General features: G+C 41.1%; 1 protein-coding gene across 1 annotated transcript in view; it reads right to left on the bottom strand.

Moving 5' to 3' along the window:
• Positions 1–25,672, bottom strand: part of LOC134543336 (uncharacterized) — a 283,249-nt gene that overhangs the window by 182,784 nt on the left and 74,793 nt on the right. The window contains exon 2 of the mRNA XM_063388292.1: positions 10,596–10,663. The gene's annotated coding sequence lies outside the window, so the exon portion shown is untranslated. The remainder of the gene's footprint in view (positions 1–10,595; positions 10,664–25,672) is intronic.

Raw genomic sequence — 25,672 nt, 5'->3', positions numbered from 1 at the left:
GATTCCAAACCCACTGGAAAACCTGGGCGACGGGGGGCAAAAAACCGTATCCCTAGCTTCCCTACCGCCAGTGACAAAAAAAAAAATTACCCCGCAGCCCAGATAAGAGTTTTCACAGCCGAATGAAAACTTGCTGGGATTACACAATAAACCAAGGTACAATATGCCAAAACCGATAATGGCACGCTTTAAATGGTACCAATCCTTAAAATACGAAGGTAAAAAAACGTAAAATGCAGTCAAAAATATAAAAAATACGAGTGATAGCGGCTGCAGTCTCGCATAGTCGCATATGCAAGAGACATGAAACTCGTCGCCTGCCTGTACAGACTGCACAATACGATAAGTCAAGCACTACATTTAAAGCTTTTTTTTTGTCACCTAGTTTCTTATGCGTACGACACAAGACTTGTTGGTCTGTGGAGTCTCGTTCTGCAACCAGATAAAAACACGGCTTCCAACACACGGGATGTATTCAAGGGGATTTCCTTCAGAGAGCTGACGAGATCTTTGAAGATCTGTGCCAGAATGTAACATAACTGCAAACCTCATTCTCGTATGTCTAAATTACTTCATCCAGTAACACCGTTAGGCCAAAATTTCTTGTAAAAAAATGACGAACGTTAAGGTACCCTTCTAGACACCAGGGTATGATTAGAGCGACGCTCGTTGGTGGTTCCAGCGCGGTATCTCATAGCACAGGCCAACTATGAGATCTGAATGGTAACCATAACATTATTTGGCGGAAAAATAAAAAGAAAAGGTGCAACGCAAGTCCCTAAGGTAAGAGTAGTTTCAAGTTATGTGTACAGGATTTTCCATGCCTAAAAAGGTATTCAGAAAACAGTTTATTTTCAATCTTCTTAAAATACAGTTTAAAAACGAAATGAGGAAGGTGAACTACTTTCCCGCCTTTTCAGCGTGTTCTTAAATGCCAAAACAGGCTGCACTGGGATATCTTGAGTAGTTTCTTCTGGAGGCCAGCCCAGGTAGGTGGTGTTTCAAGGAACACGCCCCGGGTTCTAGGTCCACGAGAGACGACGAGAGACACACGAGACACGTGTCACGAGTGAGACGAGACACGACGAGACACGTGTCACGAGAGACGGAGACACGACGAGACACGAGACACGCGTCTGGAGCGAGTCGCGGCCCCCAGCCACTCGCGGCGAGGCGCCGTGTTGCAGGACTCGACCAGGCGTGCCACCTGTTTCTTCAGAAGCGTGCGCGCGACCAAGGCCGCCCGGCTTGCCAACGTTTCGGTGCAAAAAAAAAAAGACCCTGGTCGTCGAGAGCACGCTTCAGCGGACGCCCGACAAAGCCATCGACACAAGGCTGGGGCAGGAAACCAATACAATCAACCCAAACTCTAGGAGTATCGTTCCACGTCTGTCTGCTTTCAAACGGGTTTCACGTAAAATTACGCAGTCACCTAGAATGACGTTTACCAGAAGCAATTTCTTGTTACACATCCACTTCCATGCTGATTTTTGTAAACTGCAACCTCACTAATGAGCTTGAAGAGAGCACCTCAAAAGCATACAATCAAAATACAAAAAATATTGAAATCGCCATCTACCAATGACCACAGACAGGACCACCGAGGGGGGAAGGAGATGGGAGTGTACCCGGGGCCCGACCGTCAAGTTGTGTTACAATTTTATTTTATTTTTTAATGCTTGTACCTACCCGATAGTACAAATTGGAATTCTATGGCTAAACTAATTGGAAAACCTGCTATAATATGACAAGAAACGGGTTGTTTTGCTAGTTGTCGCATTATTTCTTTATGCTATTTTCTCCAGATCATTATGTTTTAATCATGGGGTTTGAAAAACCTGCACAGTAAGCAACATGATGAGGGGGGGGGGGGGGGGCGCTGCAGGGCGCAGGCCACACGCCAGGTCTCCCCGCAGGCAGTTGCGAACTCGCGGAGGGGGAGGGAGAGGGGGAGAGGGAGAGGGAGAGGGAGAGGGAGAGAGAGAGGTCGAAGACAGATTCGCCGAGGGGCAGGGGAGGGTCACCGGGGGTCCTAGCGCGTTAATCGATTCAGGCAGGGGCGCGGGGCGAGGCCGCCGACAGCAGCTCGTGCAGCGGCGCGTGCTTGCCGGCCGCACCCCCGCTGCAGCCCTCGACCCCTCCTCTAACACACCCCGCCGGCCGCTCCGGTCACTTCCCTGGCAGGTTATACCGCACCATCGCATAGTGATGCACTCAGGGCGACGGAGAAGGAAGGGGCACGGGAAAAAAAAGGGTTGGAAGGGCACCAAGGAAACCCAGTTGAGTTTATAGAGATTTTCTTTTTAAATTCTAGTATTTACTCTGAAAAGGACGAAGATTACCGAGTCTCAACTGTATTAACAGGAAACGCTCACGAGTAATGCGATGTGCACGGCTCACACTTCTACAGTTAATGGCCGCCGTTAAGTTCTGAGGTTTTCGTATTCATCATACATGTCTTTAAGAAAGAAAAAAAAAGCTTTTACATTACTTGCCCCCGGGCGGCTTGTGTTCTCCCGAAGGCCGATGGCCCTGCAGACGGTACGGCCTTTGAATATATATACTGTATAGAAGTCGCGAGTGGATAGGATTTACTCTTACGTTTTTCAGAAGCGTATGATGAGCAGCTTGGGAACTTCACCACTGCAGTGCGCTGCCGTAACGCCCTGTATCGTCTTAGTTGTTATTTACACGTTAGAGCGCAGCGCTGTCGCCTGCTGTCATACCCCGCACCCCTCATCAATCATTCACTGCAGCTCGAGAACTTTCAACGGGAGGGGGAAGGGGTGTTTCAAGAGTTCGACACTTGTCCGCTAGGGACCACCACAAGTCGATGCCCTAGAGATGGTGGCGATTGCGGCGGTGAATTAACCAACTACCTCAAAACCGTATTAGAAATTTTAACCTGGGCTGGCGACTTCTATACAGTATATATATTCAAAGGTACGGCTGAAGTGCGGGTGAAATGTACCTACGCCAATCCTTCGCCTGGGCACACAGACTGTCTCTCGTAGCGCACTCTCTTCAGAGTACACTTACATGTATGGCGCTTGACCTGGCCGTCTGAACGACCTCCATGTCGGCACAAAAAAAAATTGGTTCGTGTATTTCTGTACGCGCGTTAGAAGTTATACTTAATTGGCATAATAAAATATGTAACTACTTTAAATTTTGCATGCAAAGAATAAAAAAACAACAATGAAAGGACTGGAGTGACATAAATACGGTTGGTAAAGCATACATTCCGTCAAATTAAAAAAAAGTCGGTATTTAATATTTGAATGAACACACGTTTAAAAATAATTATTTCATTTAGTAAAATAATCTTAAAAATTTTAAATAATGAATTTCAATAAATATGCTGAATATTAATTATATTTTTATTAATTTTTATTATTTATTCAATAATAATGTAATTTATATTATAATACAAATAAATTATACATACGGTAAAATAACCTCTTATATAAATAAACTTGAAAAAGTTTATAAACAATTTATGTCAGTAATATTCACAATAAATTAACTGTTTTTAATGATATGGGCCAGAATTTTTAGTTAATCACTAAGATTAAAGAATACATATATATTTTAATTTGTATGTAGCACTTTTTAATGTAGCCTTTTTTTTTTCCTGTGAAAATTTAGTTGCATTGTGCTCGCGCATCGTAAAAATTCTCCATAATTTCTTCATAAGGCACCTAAAGAAATTTGACTTCAATAAGTGTAATGCAAACATACCATTGAGCGCTACTACTGTCACGTGTTTTTTTTTTTCCTGCGAGTAATACTGAGAAGGAGTTGGGGCGCATTAAACGCTAAACCCTGTACGTATCACAGTATAAAAATAAACACTCACACACATCCATGTTTTACTCTGAACGCAAGACTCGGAACCCTTCGCTTCAACCAACCGAGACACGGAGGTCGGCGGATCCGCTGTGAATGATATCGATGAAGTCAGTAGATGTTTCTTGAAGTTGAAATACGTTCTGACTTCTAATGGACTCTTACCAGTGGAAATTCTTACGATAAGGCTATTAAAAGTCACATTTTACTTGACCTTTTCTTTTACACACTTTGCAACACACCAACCATAAATTGTAGCGATAAGCCTTTATTTATTTTTTTACCCGTGAGCCAACTAGATCTTTACGTGCGCGCTACACCAGTTGGCAGAAGGCTGACTATATATACACCACACGGGCGCAGTATCGATTGGTCGATTTACGGTGGACTGCACACGCAACGATGCGTAACTTATGAACGAGTTCAGATTAATCGTTACACAATTGGTAACATTCGCGGGGGCTGTTTTTGGACACCATCACATCAAGACACTTCACGAGTACATTTTCGTCAAAAAAAAATATTCACCTCGTAACGGATCAGTCAACCACGGACATTCATTTGTGGAAAACGACTGAAATTTGCCGTCGTACGCATTGTTGTGGTCTTGGTTAATGTTACGACGTAATGAAATGCAGAGTTCAGAAACGGTAAAAATTTATTTCATCATGACCCTCAGGTTTATTCAAATAGCGTCATAGAGGTAACGACTGATTCACTATTTTTTTACAATTGGACGCCGAACTACCGCGGCGAAAATCGCGTGCGCTAACCGGTGTGGGGTTTAAAACAGACGAGTCACCGTACAAATGACTTCCGGTTGGAAGTCGCATGAGGACGAAGCGCGCAGTGTCCCGGCAGCGTTCCTAATTAATTAAATATCACCTATTTCTTAATTAACGAACATAGTTTTAGTATAATCTTAAGATTTCTTTGACTTAGTTTGGCGACTGTGTTTTCAATACTTAGGTTCGTAAAACAAACTTTACTTTGCACCAACTGTTACTAACTTCAATACTTTCAGAAAGTTTTCACGCTATTTTAATAACTTCGCAAGCATGCTTTTACTGCCAGTAATATTTCACACATATATTTTGAAATGACGTAATCCTGAAGTGGTTTATATTTTCAATTTTTTTTAATATTAATTCCGTACAAATCTACTTGCTGAGCCAAAGGAAGCGTTTTTATATCGAGGGGATGTGGGTGATCAACACAAATTAGAACAGTCACAACTTTAGGGAGTCCAGAAAAAACCCCAAAAGGAATTCCCTGACTTTTTGACTTTTCTAGGTATTCATAAATTGTTACTATCCTAAAACGTTAACTACCTCTATGGATTATTGCGCCAATTCCTACAATGCAAGACCGTTCGCAGAATTTCATTACGTGGAAAAGACTGGGGGGAGGGTAAGAACCTCTACCTGCTGTTTGCTTTCAACTTTTCCTTTTGTTGACGAGAATGATAAGATTTTATTTTAGGATTTCGTATACCCCTGTAACACTCCCATAGTATTGTACTTATGGATTATTCAATTCCGTGAAAGTAAGATTCAGATCATTTTTCCAAAATTTCAAAATTCCCTTACAACATCCAGAGAAACTTAATAAAAGAATCTGGCATGACCTACACTGGAATAAGGAACCAACCATCGTCCTGTTTGCATGGATTGGGATTATAGAGCCAGTTCCTTCCGAACCAAAGCCCAATCTTACCCACGTATGGCAGGAAATTAAAAAAAAAAAAAATCTGACGAGGCTTTCACAAGTAGCAGAATCTGGAACGAACTGGACCCCGGCGACAAAGAAACCTAATAACCTTGCTACTTTTAAGCACAAGCTGAATAAGCATCCATGAGATGCTTGATCATACATGTGTTTGAATGTGTGAGGGACTGGTACTAATGTAATAACGTCTTACATCTTACGGCGGCGAATGTTTGAACCATTAATATTCTGAGTTACGTGTTCTGATTAACTTTTACCTTTCAACATTTAGTTGGCATTCAAGCTAGTTTCCTTATCACCGTACCTACTTTATCAAGATATCTTTTTTTTATGCTCGATTGTTTTATTTATTTATTTATTTATTTATTTATTTGCAATGTAAATGTAGAGTATTTGTAAGAAAGAGCCACCAAAAAAGGGGACCGACGGATGAATAAATAAAAGACGTTCGCTAGGCCGTGTCCACACATCCCGACCTTTGCAGGCGCGCGCCGGCTGGGCGGACAGCGGGACAAACCGGTTTGCGGACAAACTCCCCTCCCCATCCTCCTAATCGCTCCATCATCCATCCCCATATTAAGGTGGCCCGTCCACCTCGGAGCTTTTCCCCCCGCTTAATTGGCCGGCAGCGCGGTTGAAATACGCGCCTTTGTTCTATAAACAGGAAACTCACTCTCGGAACGTAACTTGCAGTACGCGCTCTTACAAGTTATGAAAACATCTGGCCCACGTGTGTGACCGTCTGGCCAAACACGAACCCGCTGTTGACACCACGGTCGCGCGCGTCAGGACGAACGGAACGCACGCCAGCGCAGTGCCTGCGCGCCCGTGTGCTGGTGACGTAACGAACGTCGATTTTTAGGGCCTTTACGAACGCGAACGCGACTATTTGGTTTTCAAACCCTGGGTTGGTACGAACTGCTAACGCGACAGACGGTCGACCCAGCGTCTTTTTTTTTTTTTTTTTTTTTGTTTTGTATTTTAAAAGGCTATTAACAACACTGAAAGTAAAATCAACGTTAAAGTATTGGCATAAAAGTTTACGAGAAAACTAATTTTTTTTAATTAATCTATTTTTTTTCTAAAAGAAGTTGATTATTTAAATCACAAAATTTCAAAATGTGTAAGTAAAGACTGATAGGAGAAGGATGTGTTTTTATTTCTTTAAATTATGTATTTTTTTTTTAGTTTTCTAACGAAAAGTTGATTTATAATACTAAGTCTAAACTTCATTACCTATACCATAACGTTGAAGTTAAGGCTGATCAAAGATATAATTGCAAAGTTATCTTAGTGAAACAATTTAAGTTTTTTTTTAAAGGAGTAAGAAATAACTTTTCATATAAAAATAGTAAGAAATTCATATTTGTCTTATTTAATATTATTTTCACCTAATAAAAATTACGATCTTTTTTCTGATATTCGTATTCGGAAAATATTAGCATGAATTTTGCGATACGATATGTCACGAAATGTGCGATATGTTCGTTCCATCACTCGTGCGCACTCAGTTTCAGCAGCGAGGCGGCGGCGCGCTCTAAAATGCAAGTGCCGGTTGTTGAGTTTTACTTATCTACCTTATCACTTGCTTGCTCCAGTGATTTGTCACGCACCGTAATACGGAGGTGATTCGCAGAGTCGAGCAACATACATACACACACACAGGATGTTCGGGAACTCTTGTGCGTGCATCCAAAGAGAGGCAGAAAATGCCAGCAAAGCTGTTTTTGTTGGGGGAACAAATGTCCGGAAAACGCAACATTGACAACGTTACAGCTACGAACAAGTAGCGCGAAATTTTTGACTTTCGCACACACGATTGCTCAGGCGGTCAGTGGGAAGCAGACAAGTTCAGTAGTCGTGCGTTTACACGTTTTTTTTTTGTCTTCGGGGCGACTACAGCAGTGTCGGCGGTTTAGTGGGCAAGGAAGGTGCTGAGATCACAGATTCGAGGAACGACAACGGCATGACATACTTATTACATTCGCAAGAGATGGCCGATTGGAAGCCTTCATTTCACAGACGAGAGAGCCATTTCACAGACGAGAGAGCCACACCCGAAGTTCCCCTATGTTCATGCTCGCTTTTTTTTCCCCCGTTCTATCTCATTGTATAAACCGGTGTGGGATTAAATTTTGCGGTCGATTAGGATAGGTTAGCTACATTATAAATACTTTAAAAACATTGTGGATGGTTGGTTATATTAGGTTAAGTATAGCTACATTAAAAATACTGTAAAATCATTTCATGGTTGCTTAGCAAATAACTTTTTTAATATGTAGTTATCCAGGGCTAGGAAACCGTTTAAATGATTTCACAGTATCTTTAATGTAGCTATCCTAACCAAATCAACCGTCCACAATGTTTTACAGTATTTATTTATAATGTAGCTAACCTAACCTTTTACGATGGACAAAAAACTCCCGGAGATGCACGATCGGGGGATTGGCTCTCTCGTCTGTGGAAAGAAGGCTTCCCGTGGCCGATGGAGCCCAAGGCGTGCCGGGCGAGGCGAGAGAAACTGCAGCAGAAGCAGCGAGCATCTACTACGGGCGCTTTCACGACACAAGTGTGTACCGAACAGGAAGACCTTCCTCCGCACGACTGCGTGAAAACTGGCAGTTTCTTCACCGCGAAGGGTTGGACGCCGACATCGGGAGAACGCCATGTTTCGAGGAAGACATCCTGGATCCGGGGTGTCCACAGTTAGTACTTTCGTACTAGATCTAGTACTTTTAGTGGTCTAGTACATTTACGCTCAGATCTTGTACTTTTTTTTCCTTTAATATAATAATATTACAGTAACTCCAATATGTTTTATTATTAAGCGTAATTTTCAATAACTATGGAATGTATGTGCGTGTGGTGTGATACATATTTAAGTTAGAGCATTGCAATTTTATTATACCTAACTTCCTAAATTGTTAAAACCGTAACAAATTATAATTTATTGCTTTTTTTTTCAAATCTAGTACTTTTTTCTCGCCTAAGTTGGTACGAAATATTTTTTCCTTGTGGACACCCTGCCTGGATTACGTGGCCGAACAGCATTAGTTGACACTCTGGCCAAAGCGCGAAGAATCGTGCTTGTTTTTTAACAGCACCGTTTGGGGGAGAGAGCCTACCTACATGCGTGTGAAAACTACATCTGCGCGCTACTGTTCGCACCTGTAACTTTGCAGGGTTGCGTTTTCCGGACAGTTGTTCCCTTAGCAAAAAAAAAAAACACTTGTTCTGGTTCCTCTATCAAACATTAAAATTACGGCCAAAAATTTCCAAAACACCCTTTATTTATTATCGACTAGAACGTTCGATATAAAAGATTGCTGAATACTTGAGGTGAGGGGAATCAAGTAACAGTATATATTTCACAATAATAAAACATTTGCATTTCAGCTGTAGTAAATTCTCAGTTCCATTCCTTTACAATTTTTTTCTTCCTCCCCAATATAAATTATGGTTCAGATCACGTAGTACCACACATACACGCGGTGGAATTAGGCGAAATTGTTTTGTATCAGTCATTTTTACTCGCCCAGAGTTTATCGTTTAATTCACGTGTATTTATGTCAGCTACCAAAAACGTTTTAGGCCTATAAGGCCTATACTCACGGCTCAAGTGGTTTAGTTCTGTGACGTAATACCCAGTAGAAAGTAGCGCGCATAGTGAAAACGTTCTGGTGGTCAAGGAAAAACCAAAATAGATTTTAAACTACACTATATTCTAGCTGGAAAAGATGCGCTTTTCGAATGGAAAGAAAACTTCGCATGGCATTTGCTTTCTTCGCCGCCAAAACACCACGTAACTTTTTTTCTGAGGCCACAAGATAAAATCAAAATTACTTCACTTAATAACTTCAAAGTTGGCACACACGAACTATAAATTCAAAACCAAATACTTTAAAAGGGAAACTTGGTTATTGTGAACAGGTTTCAATTAATAACCCGTAGCTGATTGGTTACGATGCTTGCCAATTACTTCCTTCGTCCGTGTAGAAAATCTTGGGGATTGAAATTTGTGTAAAATTTAATAGTAATTGCTAATATATATATATATATAACATTTCTTTTCGTCATAATTATTTGTAAGAGCGAAAAAAAACGCTCTTAAAACAAAGTTTCTGTTAGCTAAGAACTGTTAAATAAGTTTATTAAATTTTCACCGTGCAACCTACACTAAAACAATTTGTTGTTAAGCTTTATAGTTTAAAGAACTAGCAAGGATACTTCATTCCTACAATCACTAAACCAGCGTATTCTGTAAAATACATCGCTCGTTTCAATCCAACGTCGATCACAAATGCTAGGGGGCAAAGAAAAGGCACAAACACCTCGCATGTTATCATATCCCCTCCAGAGGTTTGTATGGCTATTTAAAAAAACTACGCAAAAGGTCTGCTGTACTGAACCGTTTACATGTCATTTCCAGATATGTGCATGTAGTACCAACGTCCTTGCAGAGTTACGCAATACAAAAACATCACGAAATGGAAAAACACTCACATTCTACTACATATCTGCTGTTTATCAGTGGGGAAAAAAAAGTATAGAGCAAAGTTGTTAGCAGCAGAATAAGGGTATGTGGCACACAATGATCTAGTTACATTTTAATAATAATGCCATACAATATTAAAAAAAAGCAAACTAAACCTCAACTAAAAATTATTTGAGATCATACACGCATAAATTAAATTTTACACAAACCTGACATTAAAAATTTCACCGACTAAAGATTATATTAATAAATATATAAATTAATAAAAAGTGTACATTTGAAAAAAACTACATTTAAAAATATTAAATGAGTGAACGAAAACATTTTTACAATTTTAATAACTATGTGCATTTAAAAACGGAACCAGCTAAAATTTTACTTTAAAAACTAATGTTAATGTGACAGAAAAATAAACATGATACAGATGATTAAATACTAAAGCTATAAATTTATTTCAGTTAAACTAATATAAATTAGTTATCACAAAAAGTAAATAAAGTAAATTATTATTGTGTCAATTTACCTTTAGTTTCTCCACAACTCCTCCTCCAATGGTGGCGTGATGGAAGTCATTCTGCCGACACTGTCAGTCTGAAACACAAAAAAAGCCATTCTCAAGATTCTGTCACCAGACGATACGAATGCACCACGTAAGTAGGCATGTACGTATACAACATCGATTTTTTTTAAATAACAGTTTTCATAAATCCATAAATGCCGTAGAGTTTGATTACAAATATGGTAATATTTTAACTTGAAATAAGCGGTACAAAATAAGATTAAGTATTGTATTAACTTCGAAACGGTACATTTAGAGTGTCGAATGAACATGGAATTGGGTCGGTGTCGTACCGTGCAGTTTAACCTGAGCGATTGTCAGTTTCAACTGTGATTTTCTTCTAGACCAATTGTATACACTTATCTAATTTTGATAAATTTACTTGGCGTATACTTGAATTTATATCGTTCACTTTAAGAAAAATCGGCCTAAGGATTGTGCTGCGGAATTTTTAACCGCCGCGGCTTTACTTGACTGTATTCAGCAAGCTTGAAAGTGCGAAGGAGGGAGGGCTGCATGTTTTCCTCACGTGTAGTACACCCAGGGCCGTAAGAAGACGAGAAGGGACGGACGAGGTCACAAACCTTGTTCCCAGCAGCCCAAGGAGCGAGAAAACCACGCCCGAATTTTTTTTTTTACTTTTCTTTTTTTCTTCTTCTTCTCCCTATTGAGGGAAAATTTTAAGGGTCGGTCGGGCAGAGGGTTGGAAAAATGACCTGGGGGTGTATAATGGAAAATAAAAGGCCACCTGCAACCGAGCCAAGTTACTTCACGTTCCGGAAGCCTGTAGGCCCTGGGACCGCCGGCCAGTCACGACGCCCGCGCTCACAATGAGCAACACGCCACGGAGACAGTCCCTCCATCCCCTCGCACTGTCAGTGCGTAGTTCCCATTCCCGCCGCCAGTCGCGCAGCAAGACTGGACCAGCGGCGCAGCCGTGCACCGCCCCGAACATACCAGCAACCAGAGAATTACAGAGCGCCATTTACCACCTCGTGTGCCTCCGAGATCCTGTGTGATCACCGTACTACACTGTTAAACAAACATTCGTCTTAAATTTATCGTTATTTTCGTTGATTTACGGGTACTAAGTTCACTTCCAACATGAATCCACAAGAATACCGCAATAACACAGTTATATCTTCCACGTGTGTTTGTGTGTGTGTTTATTACGAAAAAACTGAACCTCGCAAGTAGAAATACGGCATTTTTTTTTACGAAGACCGTAGTTACCAGAAAACAAAAAAAAAAAAAACGCGTCGTTTATTTTAGATTGATTTTTTTTTTGTTATAAGTCCGTAACTTAACAAACTCGTGCCAGCCCATTGTCCCCGATGTGACATCTGACCACGCTTCAACATCGTCAGCCGACGCAAGACTGGAGATGCGACATCCGGAAGTTTCAAAGGGTCCAACATTGCGTACACTGACCACAGTGGACTAGCATGAACTCCGCAGCAGGCTCTTGGTCCAGCATGGGTGGAGGGGGTAGCAGCATGGTACTTAATGTCATTCCTTTAAGAGTTTCTCCTTCCTTCGCGATATTCTTGAGTACACATCTTTAAACTAACAATTGAGTCGTTTCAACTGCCTAAACTTGCCAGAATCATTTGCTTAGTAAAGACTAAATAAAAACTGTCGTGAAATTAATGTTTTGTTCAGATTTTTTTTTTCAATATATATCGTGTGTATAGGAAAATGGCAGAAAGAAGAAAAATAACGGAACTAACTTTTTCAATTCAAGTATCTGGGATTTAATCAGCACTACGTCGGATTTAAAAGGTAGACTGCTATAAACATCTGTATCTTTTAAATTTCATTTGTGTGCAAGGAAAGAGGATCAGGGGGTTAGTTCTAAGTCCCCGTTATGTTCTTTAGAAATAAAACATAAAATACGTGGCAAGTGTAAAAATCAACCTATATAGATAAATGCGTCTGAGAAGCAAAGAGGCTCAGTTCGATTTTCAAATGGACACGCCCACCACTCAGGCTAGGTTAGTACGTAACGTACGAGATTAGGTGTGGTCAGAACTGGAGGCTTCGGGACACGGGAACAGAATGTACGAGAGGATTAACTGGTCGGTCAATAAATAATCAAACAGTTCACGAACAACCAGGTGAGTTCTTTCAACCCAGCTTTCCGAATAAAATTTGTTTTTCTACCCTTCCCCCCACTCGGAAATCCATTCGAAAGAACCGCCACTTCGCCCAACGACCTTCCAAGTGGTCACAATGGCAGCGAATTGGAGGAACTATTAAGTTATCTTGTTGACATCGCGATAACAAGGAGCGGGGTTTGAAATAAAATAGTTATCTACGTGCGCATCAACAGGTTATCAGCGGGCAGTGATAAGCCAAGATAATAGAACACCACGGAAAAATGTTGCGATGCATTTTTAACTATTTACTCTAGTCAACCATCGTTGTTATTAAACTTGTTATTACCAAACCCGCTAGTTTCGTTAAATTATGATCATAAGATACACCAATCATTCACTGTATAATTATACTATTATATGGTCCACGTTTTAATCTAAATCAAATGAACTAAATTAAATAACTGAAGAAAAAAACACCGCTTTGAAAATGCATGAAACATAAGAATATCATGTGTAGTTTTTATACGTTAACTAGCAGTTAACGATTTGTGATATGTCGCGAAAATATTTTGTGCCAAGATGGGCAACAATCCAATGCAACTTCGTACTCTTGTGGTTGAAGAAATATTAAGGGGCCCGCCTAGTCAATAGTGTATTTGTGTTAGTGAGGCGGGATGATAAGGACAATGTTGCTGGTGCTTCTAGCGCGGTGTCGCCTCTAAGCGCAAAACTGTGAACTGGCACGCCGTCTTCTCGTCGGGCATAAGGCAACAATGATATTTGAATGGTAACCATAACATATTGCGAATTAATGAATATACGGAGTTATGCAAAGCCTTGTGGTGCTTTCAAGAATCAGAATAATTCTGAAAACACGCAATTTTGCAATTTTAATTATTCTAAAAAAAACACAAGTTTAAAAACGAAATACAGCAACGGGAACTTCTCGTACGCCCTCGGGGCATTCTTAAATGCGTTTTCATAAACAACTGCCACTCGGGATATCTTGAGTGGATTTCAAATAGATCTTTATATATAATATATTATATATAATATATATAATATATAGATATATATAGTTCTGCACACTGCGTGTGTGCCAAGACAGGCGATGGGCCCTTACAGTAACGCAGTAACGTAGTAGATACTTCAACGCGACGCGACGTTATCTTTGAAAGATTTGTGCAATGGGAGTGCATGACTTGATGTAGGCTTTTGGACATACGCTATTGCTTAGCACATGTATGTCTGCAGAAGAAAACTACAAAAAAACACAAATGACAAAAAGCACAAATTAAGCAAAAATTGCTAAAATTGCTGTTGTCAGGATTTAACGCCACACAATATTCCACAACAGGAATATGGTCAACAAACAAGGAAAAAACAAAGGAAAAATGGACTAACAGAACGAACGACGTGACGCGACGTACTGCAGTACGTGTTTCCTCAAGCAGTGGGCTGTTACAGCTGCCAGCTGAAGATGGCATGCGGCGTCGTGTCGTAACGGTGCGTCGCCGCGCGGGCAGGTGACCGCCCAAGGTCACGCGCTGGCCCGGCGACCCGCGAGTCCAACACGGATGCCAACTTGGGGGGTCTCCCACAAATTTAAGGGGAACCAAGATGCAAGATGTAATAGTTTTTTTTTTTAGGAGGTACATTTATTTAGGGGGATTATTTAATAACATTTTTGAGGGCGTGAAATTTAAGTGTATATCTTGAAAACAAAGTTAAAAAAGAACAGCAACACAAGTGGCGCTGGTGGCTGAATTTCGCACTACGACCAACCACTTGCTGGTCAAGAGAATTTGTTGCGTAATCGCGAGTTTTAGTTTGGAAAGTAAGTCGTTTATGTTTTAATGTGTGCCAAGGAATAAAAAAAGGGTAATAATTAATTATTGTTCAAATCTTTTCCAGAATGCTATATAGATATAAGAAATGTTGGGAGGCCGATCCAGAACTCCAAGGTTAGTAAAAATGTATTCTTTAAACCGAAATTAAATTCGTACATATATAAAATTGTAGATACAGTGTTTTTTTCCAAATTATTATGCTCTTTTTGGGCAGAAAAATAAGGAAATGTAAGGTAGAGGTTTTTTTTTTTTGCTCTTAAACAGGATGTACAATGAAAACTTTAAAATTTTAGGGGGTTTTAATTGAAATATAGGGGGATTTGAAGTTGGTCTTAGAGGGAACACTCTGTAGCAGTTGGCATCACTGGAGTCCAGCCGCGCGGAGACTCGTGCCGTCCATACGACGAGGGAGATACAGAAGTGCGACTCTTACACTGGAATCCGAAAACCATGTTCCGCGCGACATGTGGGCCCAAACTACTAGCAAAAATAACTTTGATGGGAGGTCCAAAGTTTTAAGTTTATAATGTTAATTTTAATACTTGAATTGCTTGGTAACAGATATTTAAACTGTACAAGAAAAACTTAATGTTGTTTAGTAAAATTTAAAAAAAAAAAAAAAAAGCGTGTTATGTATAAATTAGTAGGAAAAGCAAAATTTCTGGTATGCCAAACCACAAAATATGTGGCTACCAAAATAAAGTGTTCACCGTTGTCTGATAATAGCTGATGAATTACTTCTCACAATATAGCTCAATATAGCTACTTTAGCAATATATGTATTATGAAAGCATGCAACGCCACATTGTTGCAGTCTGTCTCCTGCTGAGATTGCAGTAGAGAAAATGGCGACCACTATGACCAGAATGACAGTACCCGGCTTGTTTACAGTAAAAATATTACTTTCTATACCATCGTAACACCAATTAATACCGAGAAATTATTTGTAGCAGTCGTGTCACAATAAATAACAAGACAATCCCTTATTATATTATTTATCAAATATATTAAGGGAAAAGAACCTGATGAAAACAGTTGAAACCAAGAAGGTGTATTTTAAATACATACCCTTGCTTGGAAATTAATATATATATATATATATATATATATATATATATATATATATATATATATATATTAAAAGATAATGCTCTTGATAAAATACACCATGAAAATGTTTTTGATCCCAAAATTCGCATTCCAAATTTTACTTTACAAAATACAATGTTTTCAGATACATTTTAAAAAGTTGTCATATTACAAAGTTGTTTAAAAACTTTGTGATCTATGGCGTATGTCTGGCACCGAAACAAAGACACCGCTAACAGCAGAAAGCGTGCAATAAAGAGAGAGGAAAAAAAATTGCCCATTTAATGCAACTTCAAACTCAGGATGAGACATGCTTTACCAACAATTACACAGTGTCCCGGAAAAACCAAATATAATTAAATACCCGACTTCTAAGGGTCTTCAATAATTTTTCTCGGATCAAAAGGTAATTACTTAATATTTCTATATAAAACAATCCATATCAATTTTTGCGCTACTTCCTTACACTGCCGCAGCCACACTAACCAAAGAAAAATCCCTGGAACCGACGCACTTTTTACAAATCACTCAGAGGCATCGTCACAGACAGAATTTAGCCTCGTGTGTCGATCAAAATACAACTCTGTTCGAAAATGTTGGCCAAGCCAGCATTGGAACAAAGGCAGGACAAAATACCATAGCACTACAGAGTAGGCTAGCGATACAGAATAAGCATTTGTAAAAGCAATTCATTTACATTTCCTGCCCTAACGTATATTTACCGTATTATGTACACCCCCCCCCCCCAAAAAAAAAAATTAAAAATTTCCAGACAGTTCAGGTTTTCTGGTTTTCCCTGATACTGAACAGACTGATCTGTATGTGCCTGAGAATGGGAATAAATCACAGTTCCCGAAACGTCTTCGGAAGCCTGCTGTGTGGTCTGTGTTGACGTCGACGCGGTGTCCAGAATATCTGTTTTCTCATCGCTGAGTTCGCCTGTGCATATTTGTATTGTCGTGTTGTCGCATTTTATCTGTTAAATACCAACGTTGGGTTCTACTGTTTGTCACTGTTGTCAAAGGTATTTTGTCTGTTTACTGTTCTTGTTGCTACTGTCTTGTCATACCACAGTGACCGTCTACGCTGTAACAATGTTTTGACTAATGCCTACTATGGAATTTTCTACGCTTTTTTTTTTTAATTTTTGACCGCCTGATTTTGGTTTTTTCTGTGTTTTTACGATTTTTTTGTCTGTTGACGTTTCTTAAACATACGGTAACCAGCAATTACGTGCGTACAATTTTTTTCTGGTTTTGCTCGAATAGTGATTTATTTTTTAGTCGGGGGCTGTAGTTCTTTTACTGTTTGTAAACAGACCTGAATAGCCTTAAGGTGTATTTCATTTTATTTTAAATCACATTGATGTTTATTAAAACATATTTCTCAACAAACTACCCAAGCTGCAGCCAATCAGGAAGCACCTTCCCCTCAGGCGAGAGTATATATAAAGGCAGGATTACTGGTTAAGAACCTAAGCAGGTAAACTGCTCCCTGATGATGGCGGCTGCAAAGTCGACCGAAACGTCGGTGAATCATTCGCCGAGGACGCGGCTACAACCCAGAAGAAGCCAAGCTACTTCAGACACTGGCCGTGAAAGTCTGAATACGGTTTCAAAGTGTTGAGAACCACTGACGCGGTAAGAGACTGTAGTCGACCGGACAATGACGGATGGTGAAGGAACAGGAGCACCTCGAGACAACCCACCACGGCTATAGGACCTACCAAAAGCAGAGCTCGCGCCTGTGGTTGGCGGCGCTGCATTGTCTCGACGGTACCGCCTGTGGCACGCACGCACGGCACGCACTGCAACGCACACTGTTCAACGATAAGGCGACACTCGACAGCTCTGTGCCGTGACGTAACCACCTCAACAGTCAAGTAGCGCCGCACTCGCTGATCATATCAATTCCTGAATTTATAAACAAGTCAGCTGTTCCAAGTCCGAACATGCCTTGCAGCTCCTATAAAAAAAAAAAAAGTCTCGCATTATCTTGAGCTCGCCTGAAATGACACGAACATTTCAAAATCCACGTCGGTTCATCCTTTTCAACAAATCACAATGACTTACGGAGCGCGCCTGGCTGGGCACACATACTGTATGCAGAGCTTCACAAGAAACCACGTTAACGAAAAGCATTTTAAAATGCGCTTTGAGTGCGTACGGGTGGTTCTGTTGCCGTATTTAGTTTTTTTAACTGTGTTTAGTTATAAAAAAGTGAAAACTGCTGAAACGGGTATTTTCAGAATAATGTCTAGACATTAAACGCCCGGTAAAGATTCTTGAGAGCACCCAAGGGCCTTGCATTACACCTTTTATCTTATTATCTCCGCCATCTGATGCCATGGTTACCGTTCAAATTTCATAGTTGTACACGGCGAGAAGACTGCGCGTCGGTCCACAGCCTTGCTTAGGGGCACGAGAAATATGGAGAGAAATATAGAGAAATAGACAGAGGAGAAGAGGCAGAGAGAGAAAGAGGCAGAGAGAGAAAGAGGCAGAGAGAGAAAGAGGCAGAGAGAGAAAGAGGCAGAGAGAGAAAGAGGCAGAGAGAGAAAGAGGCAGAGAGAGAAAGAGGCAGAGAGAGAAAGAGGCAGAGAGAGAAAGAGGCAGAGAGAGAAAGAGGCAAAGAGAGAAAGAGGCAGAGAGAGAAAGAGGCAGAGAGAGAAAGAGGCAGAGAGAGAAAGAGGCAGAGAGGAGAAGAGGCAGAGAGAGAAAGAGGCAGAGAGAGAAAGAGGCAGAGAGAGAAAGAGGCAGAGAGAGAAAGAGGCAGAGAGAGAGCAAGAGGCAGAGAGAGAGCAAGAGGCATAGAGAGAGCAAGAGGCAGAGAGAGAGAAAGAGGCAGAGAGAGAGAGCAAGAGTCAGAGAGAGAGAGAGCAAGAGACAGAGAGAGAGAGAAAGAGACAGAGAGAGAGAGAAAGAGTCAGAGAGAGAGAAAGAGACAGAGAGAGAGAAAGAGACAGAGAGACAGAGAGAGAGAGAAAGAGACAGAGAGAGAGAAAGAGACAGAGAGAGAGAGAAAGAGACAAAGAGAGAGAGAAAGAAAGACACAGAGAGAGAGAAAGAGACAGAGAGAGAGAGAAAGAGACAGAGAGAGAGAGAGAAAGACACAGAGAGAGAGAAAGAGACAGAGAGAGAGAGAAAGAGAGAGAGAGAAAGAGACAGAGAGAGAGAAAGAGACAGAGAGAGAAAGAGAAAGAGACAGAGAGAGAAAAAGAGACAGAGAGAGACAGAGAGAGAGAAAGAGACAGAGAGAGAGAAAGAGACAGAGAGAGAGAAAGAGAAAGAGACAGAGAGAGAGAAAGAGACAGAGAGAGAGAAAGACAGAGAGAGAAAGAGACAGAGAGAGAGAAAGAGACAGAGAGATATATACTGGCGGCTGCTTCCGAATTGCCGAGAATTGTCACAACCACAGCCTGTGCGCACTCAAAGACAAAGGTGGTGTTGCTAAACTCACAGAACGCAGAGCAGCGAGCAGCAGTGGCGCGCGGTCAGTGACCTTGGGGCGCGCCGCCGCCTGCCAACTGGGGCGCGCCGTCGGCCCGACATTCCCGTCCGGCGACCGGTCACGCACCCTTCCCCTCCCCAACCCCAAAGGATTCATCACTCATCATTTTTATTTTATCGAATCGTTTATCCAATCGATTGTCATGACAGCGCATAAATATCAGTTCGGCCCTTTTTTTTAATTATTATTCAAAAGTGGGACAATCTCGCCAGCGAGCGTTCGCGGTGTGTTTGAACATCAGGCTAGGCTCATGATAAAAAAAAAAGATAGTGTGTTAATTCAGTACACGTGTTAGAAGTAAAACTTATTTGCCAATTCAAATTTTGTCTCTTTAATATTCGTAAGGAGTAAAACGACACACAGAGAGAAAGAGAAAGAAGACTTTTTTCTAAATAAATATTACTAGTTAAAATACACCATAGTTAAAACCGTGCGTGTTACTGTTTCTTCAAACAATTCTGCCATTTGGAACATGAAATGATGAAATTCATAACAGGTAGCGCTATCTATGAGGAAAATCCAGGGACTGTCAGCTTGCTGAGCAAGGAGGAACGCGAGCGCGCTGGTAGAAAATATAATATTCAAGGCATTCACAACTGGCTGAATAGGATACATATATCTATTTTCTGAAACAAGCACATGCGCGTACAGTCTTAAAATTTCGTTCGATTTCTCGAGGTTTTTTTTTTTTTTTTACGGGGGACGAATCATTACTCAAAGAGAACTAAAAACAAGCCCAGGAAAGTACATAGTATAGTGCTCTCTTTACATTTCTTTGGCCAAGAAACTATTATCTGTCGTTTCGCGCCAGAAACGTTTCTCAACAATGTTTCAAGTAAACGTTGCGTTAAAATTCGGCTTCGAAATATTATTCTCATCGCGCCCAAAGAAAGTTTCACTTCAAAAAGGTTAACTTTACATTAGATGTCTGCTCTACCAAACAAACTACAACTCTAGGTGCGCATAGCTTCAGGAAAAACAACGGGATTTTATAACTACATACAAGACAAGACATTCGAGTAGGGTATGTTTACGAAAAGCATTTACGAATTAGCTGAGGGCCGAAACGTACTTTTTATTTCGGATTAAGTTTTTAAACTTTATTTTTAGAAGAGCGAAAACGGCTGAAAGGCGTGTTTTCGGAGTAATTTTTAGGCGTAAAACAACCGGTACAGATTCTTGGAAAAACTTAAGGAACTTGCATCACGCCTTTATCTTCATTTCCGCGCCATATAATGTTACGGTCACCGCTCAAATTTCACAGTTATCTCTGTGACGACGAGAAGACTGCGCGCCAGTCCAGAGAGGCGACACCGCGCTAGAAGCACCAGCGGTACACAGATACGCCCCCTGACTAGGCTCAGTGGCGGATCCAAGGTTGGGGGGGGGGGGGGGAACACCAGGGGCAAGTGCCCCCCCCCCCCCCAAAAAAACAGTTGTCTGCTACATTAATATTGCCGACAAAATTTAATTGTTTCTGAAACCAATAAAATATTTTAATATAATTAATGAATTTCTTGTAGAATCATAAAATCTGGTGGTTTGGATGTTGTGTGTAGTGTGAGTAGATTAAATACAAATGTAGTAATTTGAAGACATTTTTTTTTCTCTGGCTATTCTGAAATCCTTGAGTTCCCCCCTCCGAGGTGAACATCTGGATCCGCCACTGACCAGGCTGATGGGGCATCGCCGATGTGCGGAGACGCCGCGAGGCAGCTGATCGCACGCCAGGGTCGGCCGAGGCTCGGGAGCACAGGCAGTCGCCGGCCTCGCCGCTAGGCACCTGCTCCCTCGCCGGCGGCGCAAATGCCGAGGGCGGGCGTCGAACCCCGCGCGGCGCGCCCAAGGTTCAAGAGCGACGCCTCCTCCCACGCGAGAAACACGCCCGCCCGACCTGCGACCAACACTTCTCTTCGGCGCGTTTCCAAGGATCCTCCTGCGTCCAAGCAGCCTACGAAACAATGGCGGCTTCAGGATGACTTTTCGGGAGGGGCTATCGCACAAAGGAAGGTCGTAGTTGCAAAAAAAATGAAAGTGGTCAGACATTGGCCTTCGAATATTTTTTTTTTTTACAAATTACAGGTTTAAAAATACAGAACCTTAGTAGCTCCATGCAACTTTTGATGAGATAAAAAGTTTGTAACATATTAAATTAAATATTTAAGTGAACATAAATATACACCAATCAATAAAAATTGGTCTCGGGAGGGGCTATCGCCCCCAACCTCCCCCCTTCTGGAGCCGCGCTTGCTACGAAAACAACGCTGATAAGTATTTTTGATGGCATTATGCAAATACAAGTTTTACCAAGTTTCAATTTACACCAAAAAGAATAGTTTTTTCCGGAATCTTGCGCCGCAGTTACAGCAACAGGTATGCGTGAGCCTTAGGAATGATAAACCATTGTTAACGAGTTAGCTTCGAATGTGAGCGACATAACGATGTCGGGTACAGACGTAATAGTTTTAAGTACAATAAGAACATCGAAGGCATCGCAATAATATGTTTAAAATCAGATTACAGAGGATGTATATAGAATTTACATTTGGATAAAACTATTTGGGTAGTAGACGAGGATAAGTACCTGTACCTACAAGTACTTCAAGAGTTGCATCAAAACATACCTGCAAACTGAACAAAATGTGTTTTAACTTCTTTTTTTTTTTTTGACGTGACGTCTAATAAATCGATGAACGCCGGCTGCACGCACAAAAATTGTCCCGTTACGCTAATAAATTGACTAAAAATTATGGTGATTCATATAATTGATGATAGATATTTGATTACACTTTATTTATATGAAAACTTGTTCATAATTATATTTAAACTTTATAGCTAAACGCCAGTTTTTAAAATTAATTACAAGTCATCTACACGTGAACTGTTTCGTCGACTGTTTATAAAGTGAAGTGAAAAGTTAATGCAGTTTTCATTGCTTATTACAACAATTTCGGCAATAAAGGTTAATTATTCTTGCATTTTAAAAATCTGATTACTAGTATAATTTCAAGTATTTATTCTTTTATTATTAAAGTAAAAATGATTCAATTTTATTCATAAAAGCATGCAATCATTTCATCAATGTTTTGTTATGACGTCACGTTAAACTATCGTCCGTAAACCGACTTTACAGACAACCAATTTTTTTTTTCAGTGTGTTTCGCCAATGACTACTTTTATTATTTGTTTTAACTTTTAGACTACTGAAAAAAAAATTAATATAGTTGAAGTGATGGGCGGTGGTAGAGAGTTCGTCGTGGGCGAACCAGCGTCCTTCGCTAGAAGCCGGCCAAAAGCCACATGAATCACGCTTTTCGGGAAACGGGATGCGTCGTTCAAACGCAGCCTCGCTTCTCGTGACAGGGCTACCAACCTCCGCAACAAGGTATGGCGACGAGGAATAAGCGGGCCTTCCACAATGCATTTTGCATTTTGCAAACCACCCCCCCCCCCCCTAACATTACCCAGTGGCTATATTAAATACTTTATTAATAGCGCCACGTTTATTTCACGGACTCGTCAACTAGCAAAGTAGACTTGAAGCACATCTGCTTCGTGCTGATTGGACTAAAAAAGAGAGCTCTTGATCACGTGACGACCCTGAGCCAATGAGCAAAGAGAAGAGGTTGCCTAATCACGCGTTAACCCGCCAAAGGATGGCCAATGTGACCGTGCTAATAGACCAAAAAGCTTTCTGGAAATTCATGAGCATGTGCGGGGAAGTTTGATTCTAACACGGAGCGAAAATGAATCCACTAAATAAATTCGTGGATCTAGTTCTATTAAATACTTCTCGAGCCAATATGTAACTTAGCTCGTAGCTGTTTTACAACATGGTGCACGAATATCTGTTTGAAATAAAATACGACATTGCTTCCCTATTTACACCGTTAAGTTTCGCATAATGAGGAGTTTCAGATTTATATAAATAACAACGAATGCCACTTTTTGCGGATGAAAGTATTTGATAAAAATCACCCATATCAATAACTTTCTTTGTGAACACAGGACTTACAAACAACTTGCACGTATATTTACAATTAGTTTTAAAATATATGATGAGGCAAATAGTAAATTTCACCTTTCCTATATGTATGAGCTGCTAGAAGAAGTTATACTTATACAGTAAAAATCCAAACGGACGCATAGGCAACATAATTAAAAGTCCTAAAATGTATACAAGTGAAACAACCGAACAGACATGGCTTGTGTGTTATTTCGGCTTGTTCCAAACAATCAAGGTAAACATCGATAGCAATCACATCGCCAAGAGCGTGATCAAATCCTTTGCGGCGCAGTTGGTCGGAAACGCTAGCCTTTCGATTTCGGATTTCGGTTCGGGGTCATTTTTGCACGCCGTCTCTAGCTTTCCCTACGACGCAACGGCGTTAAAAGGCGTGGTCGCAAGCGTAGGAACCCCACGGACACTTCAAGGAGCGGACCGTATTTTCGAGTCACGCTCGAGTTTATGGTCACTGCAGATGCGAAGCAATAGTTTCTGGTTAACTCGTCACTTGTCCAGAGATTCTCGGTCTAAAAAATTAGGCACAATAATTTTGGGCGAATAACCAAATATTTGTATGCATGTGACAGTAGACCAATTTACCACGCCCCCACCCCCCCCCCCCACACACACACACATGTGACTAAGATATTAGCTTGAAGCGAAATGACTTTGCTAACTGTGCAGCAGAGGCGGGCGCGGGGAACGAGGGAAGCTATTTGGCAGCGGTCCACAGCCCTCCCGGCCCGGCCACAGCTGTGGACCACGGCCGCCAACCCCGACTCTCTGCACTCGAATCTCGTTCGGATTAACATTTTACAACAGCCCTGCTCTCACACAACAAGCGTACCCCACCGCCGGATGTCGCGGACTTTAACACTGACGCTGACCCCCCAGTAGCTTTATCTTCTCCTCTTCGGTTTCAACCCCGAGGATCGACTTTCAGTGCGTTTCGAGTCCCTCGCCAGCTCCGATGGAACTGCGTGCGGATGGCTTTCAGGTTCTTCCAATCGTGAACAGTCGCAGCTCATGCCGTCACATCTGTATTACATCGACACGTGATACGTGAAAATATGCAGTTTCTACTAACACAAGATATATAAAGATGACTTCTTCAGTGTTAACGTTTGCACAAATACAGAATTTTTTTTTCTCCTAAAAGTATTTTCCAAAATTGTCTTTAAGTTATAGCGTATTCGTCAGAGAGCATAGGTTAGACCATAAGAACAAATTTTCACAGTTATCGCTTATATTGCTTATGAACATGAGTGTCTGCGGCCCGTATTATTGCAGACTTTTCCCTGAACCTCGTCCAAATAGCCTCTCTGTCGCGGAAAAGGCGCGAAAGGCGCGAAAGGAGAAGCAACAACACGGCACCCCGGCTCGGTAAAAGCGTTTTCACATCTGCATTCCTGTCGGGCGAGCTCGGTTTGTGGGTCTAGATGGTAATCCGGCTAACTCCAAGTCTGGGCAAATTGTGTCACGACCTGCCGACCGCCGTAGCGTGGTTGGATGCACGCCGGCTTACGACGCGGAGAGGTTCTAAAAGGGGACGCACCACAACGCCGAAATACCACAACGCCGAAAACCATAACGCCGAATGCCAAATTGACTACAACGCTGACAGCTAGAAAACTGCTGTGTACCACAACGCCGAAATACATTAACGCCGAAAAATGTCATTGCAGGACTGCCACAAAGGTTAGGTTAGCCTAGGTTAGGTTGTGGTACCTTTTTCGGCGTTACTGTATGTATTTCGGCGTTGTGGTACACAGCAGTTTTCCAGCTGTCGGCGTTGCGGTCAATTTGGCATTCGGCGTTGCGGTCAATTTGGCATTCGGCGTTATGGTATTCGGCGTTATTGTACGTTCGGCTTTGTGGTAACGACCCGTTCTAAAACATAACTCTTGCCTTCTTCCGTCGTTCGTCAGTTCTCCCTCACTGCTGCTGCCGGGTGCACGCACGCTGCAAATCCGCGCGACGCTCCAGACAACAGAAGTAACTGCTGAACGACACAACGCACACCTCGCGCGGTACAGACTAAATTATAATAAAAATTTAAAACAAAATTCAACGCAGTCATGAAAAACTGCCGACAGAAGTGAAAACTTAAAACTATACACAAACAGTTGTTATTTTTGGATATCCAATTCAATTTTTGATAACTATCCGAGACTTTTTCGCAATTTTTACGAAAAACATTTATCTCACAACAAGTTTGTTTTATCACGTTAAAAAAATTAATTATGATCTTAATTTTTAGGTTATATTGCTACGACTCAGTTTTCTTCGTTATTCTAACTATATATCTAGATGAGAATATTAATATATTTTATACTCACTTTTTACGGCATACACACATTCGATTCACATATGCACAGCACTGATGTACAGGGACTGAAGACGCGTATTAATATGTATTTGGTATGTGTCATGTAAATTACTTGTCGACCTGTGTTGTGTGTGTGTGTGTGTGTGTGTGTGTGTGTG

The sequence above is a fragment of the Bacillus rossius genome, assembly GCF_032445375.1.
Source record: "Bacillus rossius redtenbacheri isolate Brsri chromosome 9 unlocalized genomic scaffold, Brsri_v3 Brsri_v3_scf9_2, whole genome shotgun sequence".
Taxonomy (NCBI): domain Eukaryota; kingdom Metazoa; phylum Arthropoda; class Insecta; order Phasmatodea; family Bacillidae; genus Bacillus; species Bacillus rossius.
This window is presented reverse-complemented; position numbering and strand designations above follow the sequence as displayed.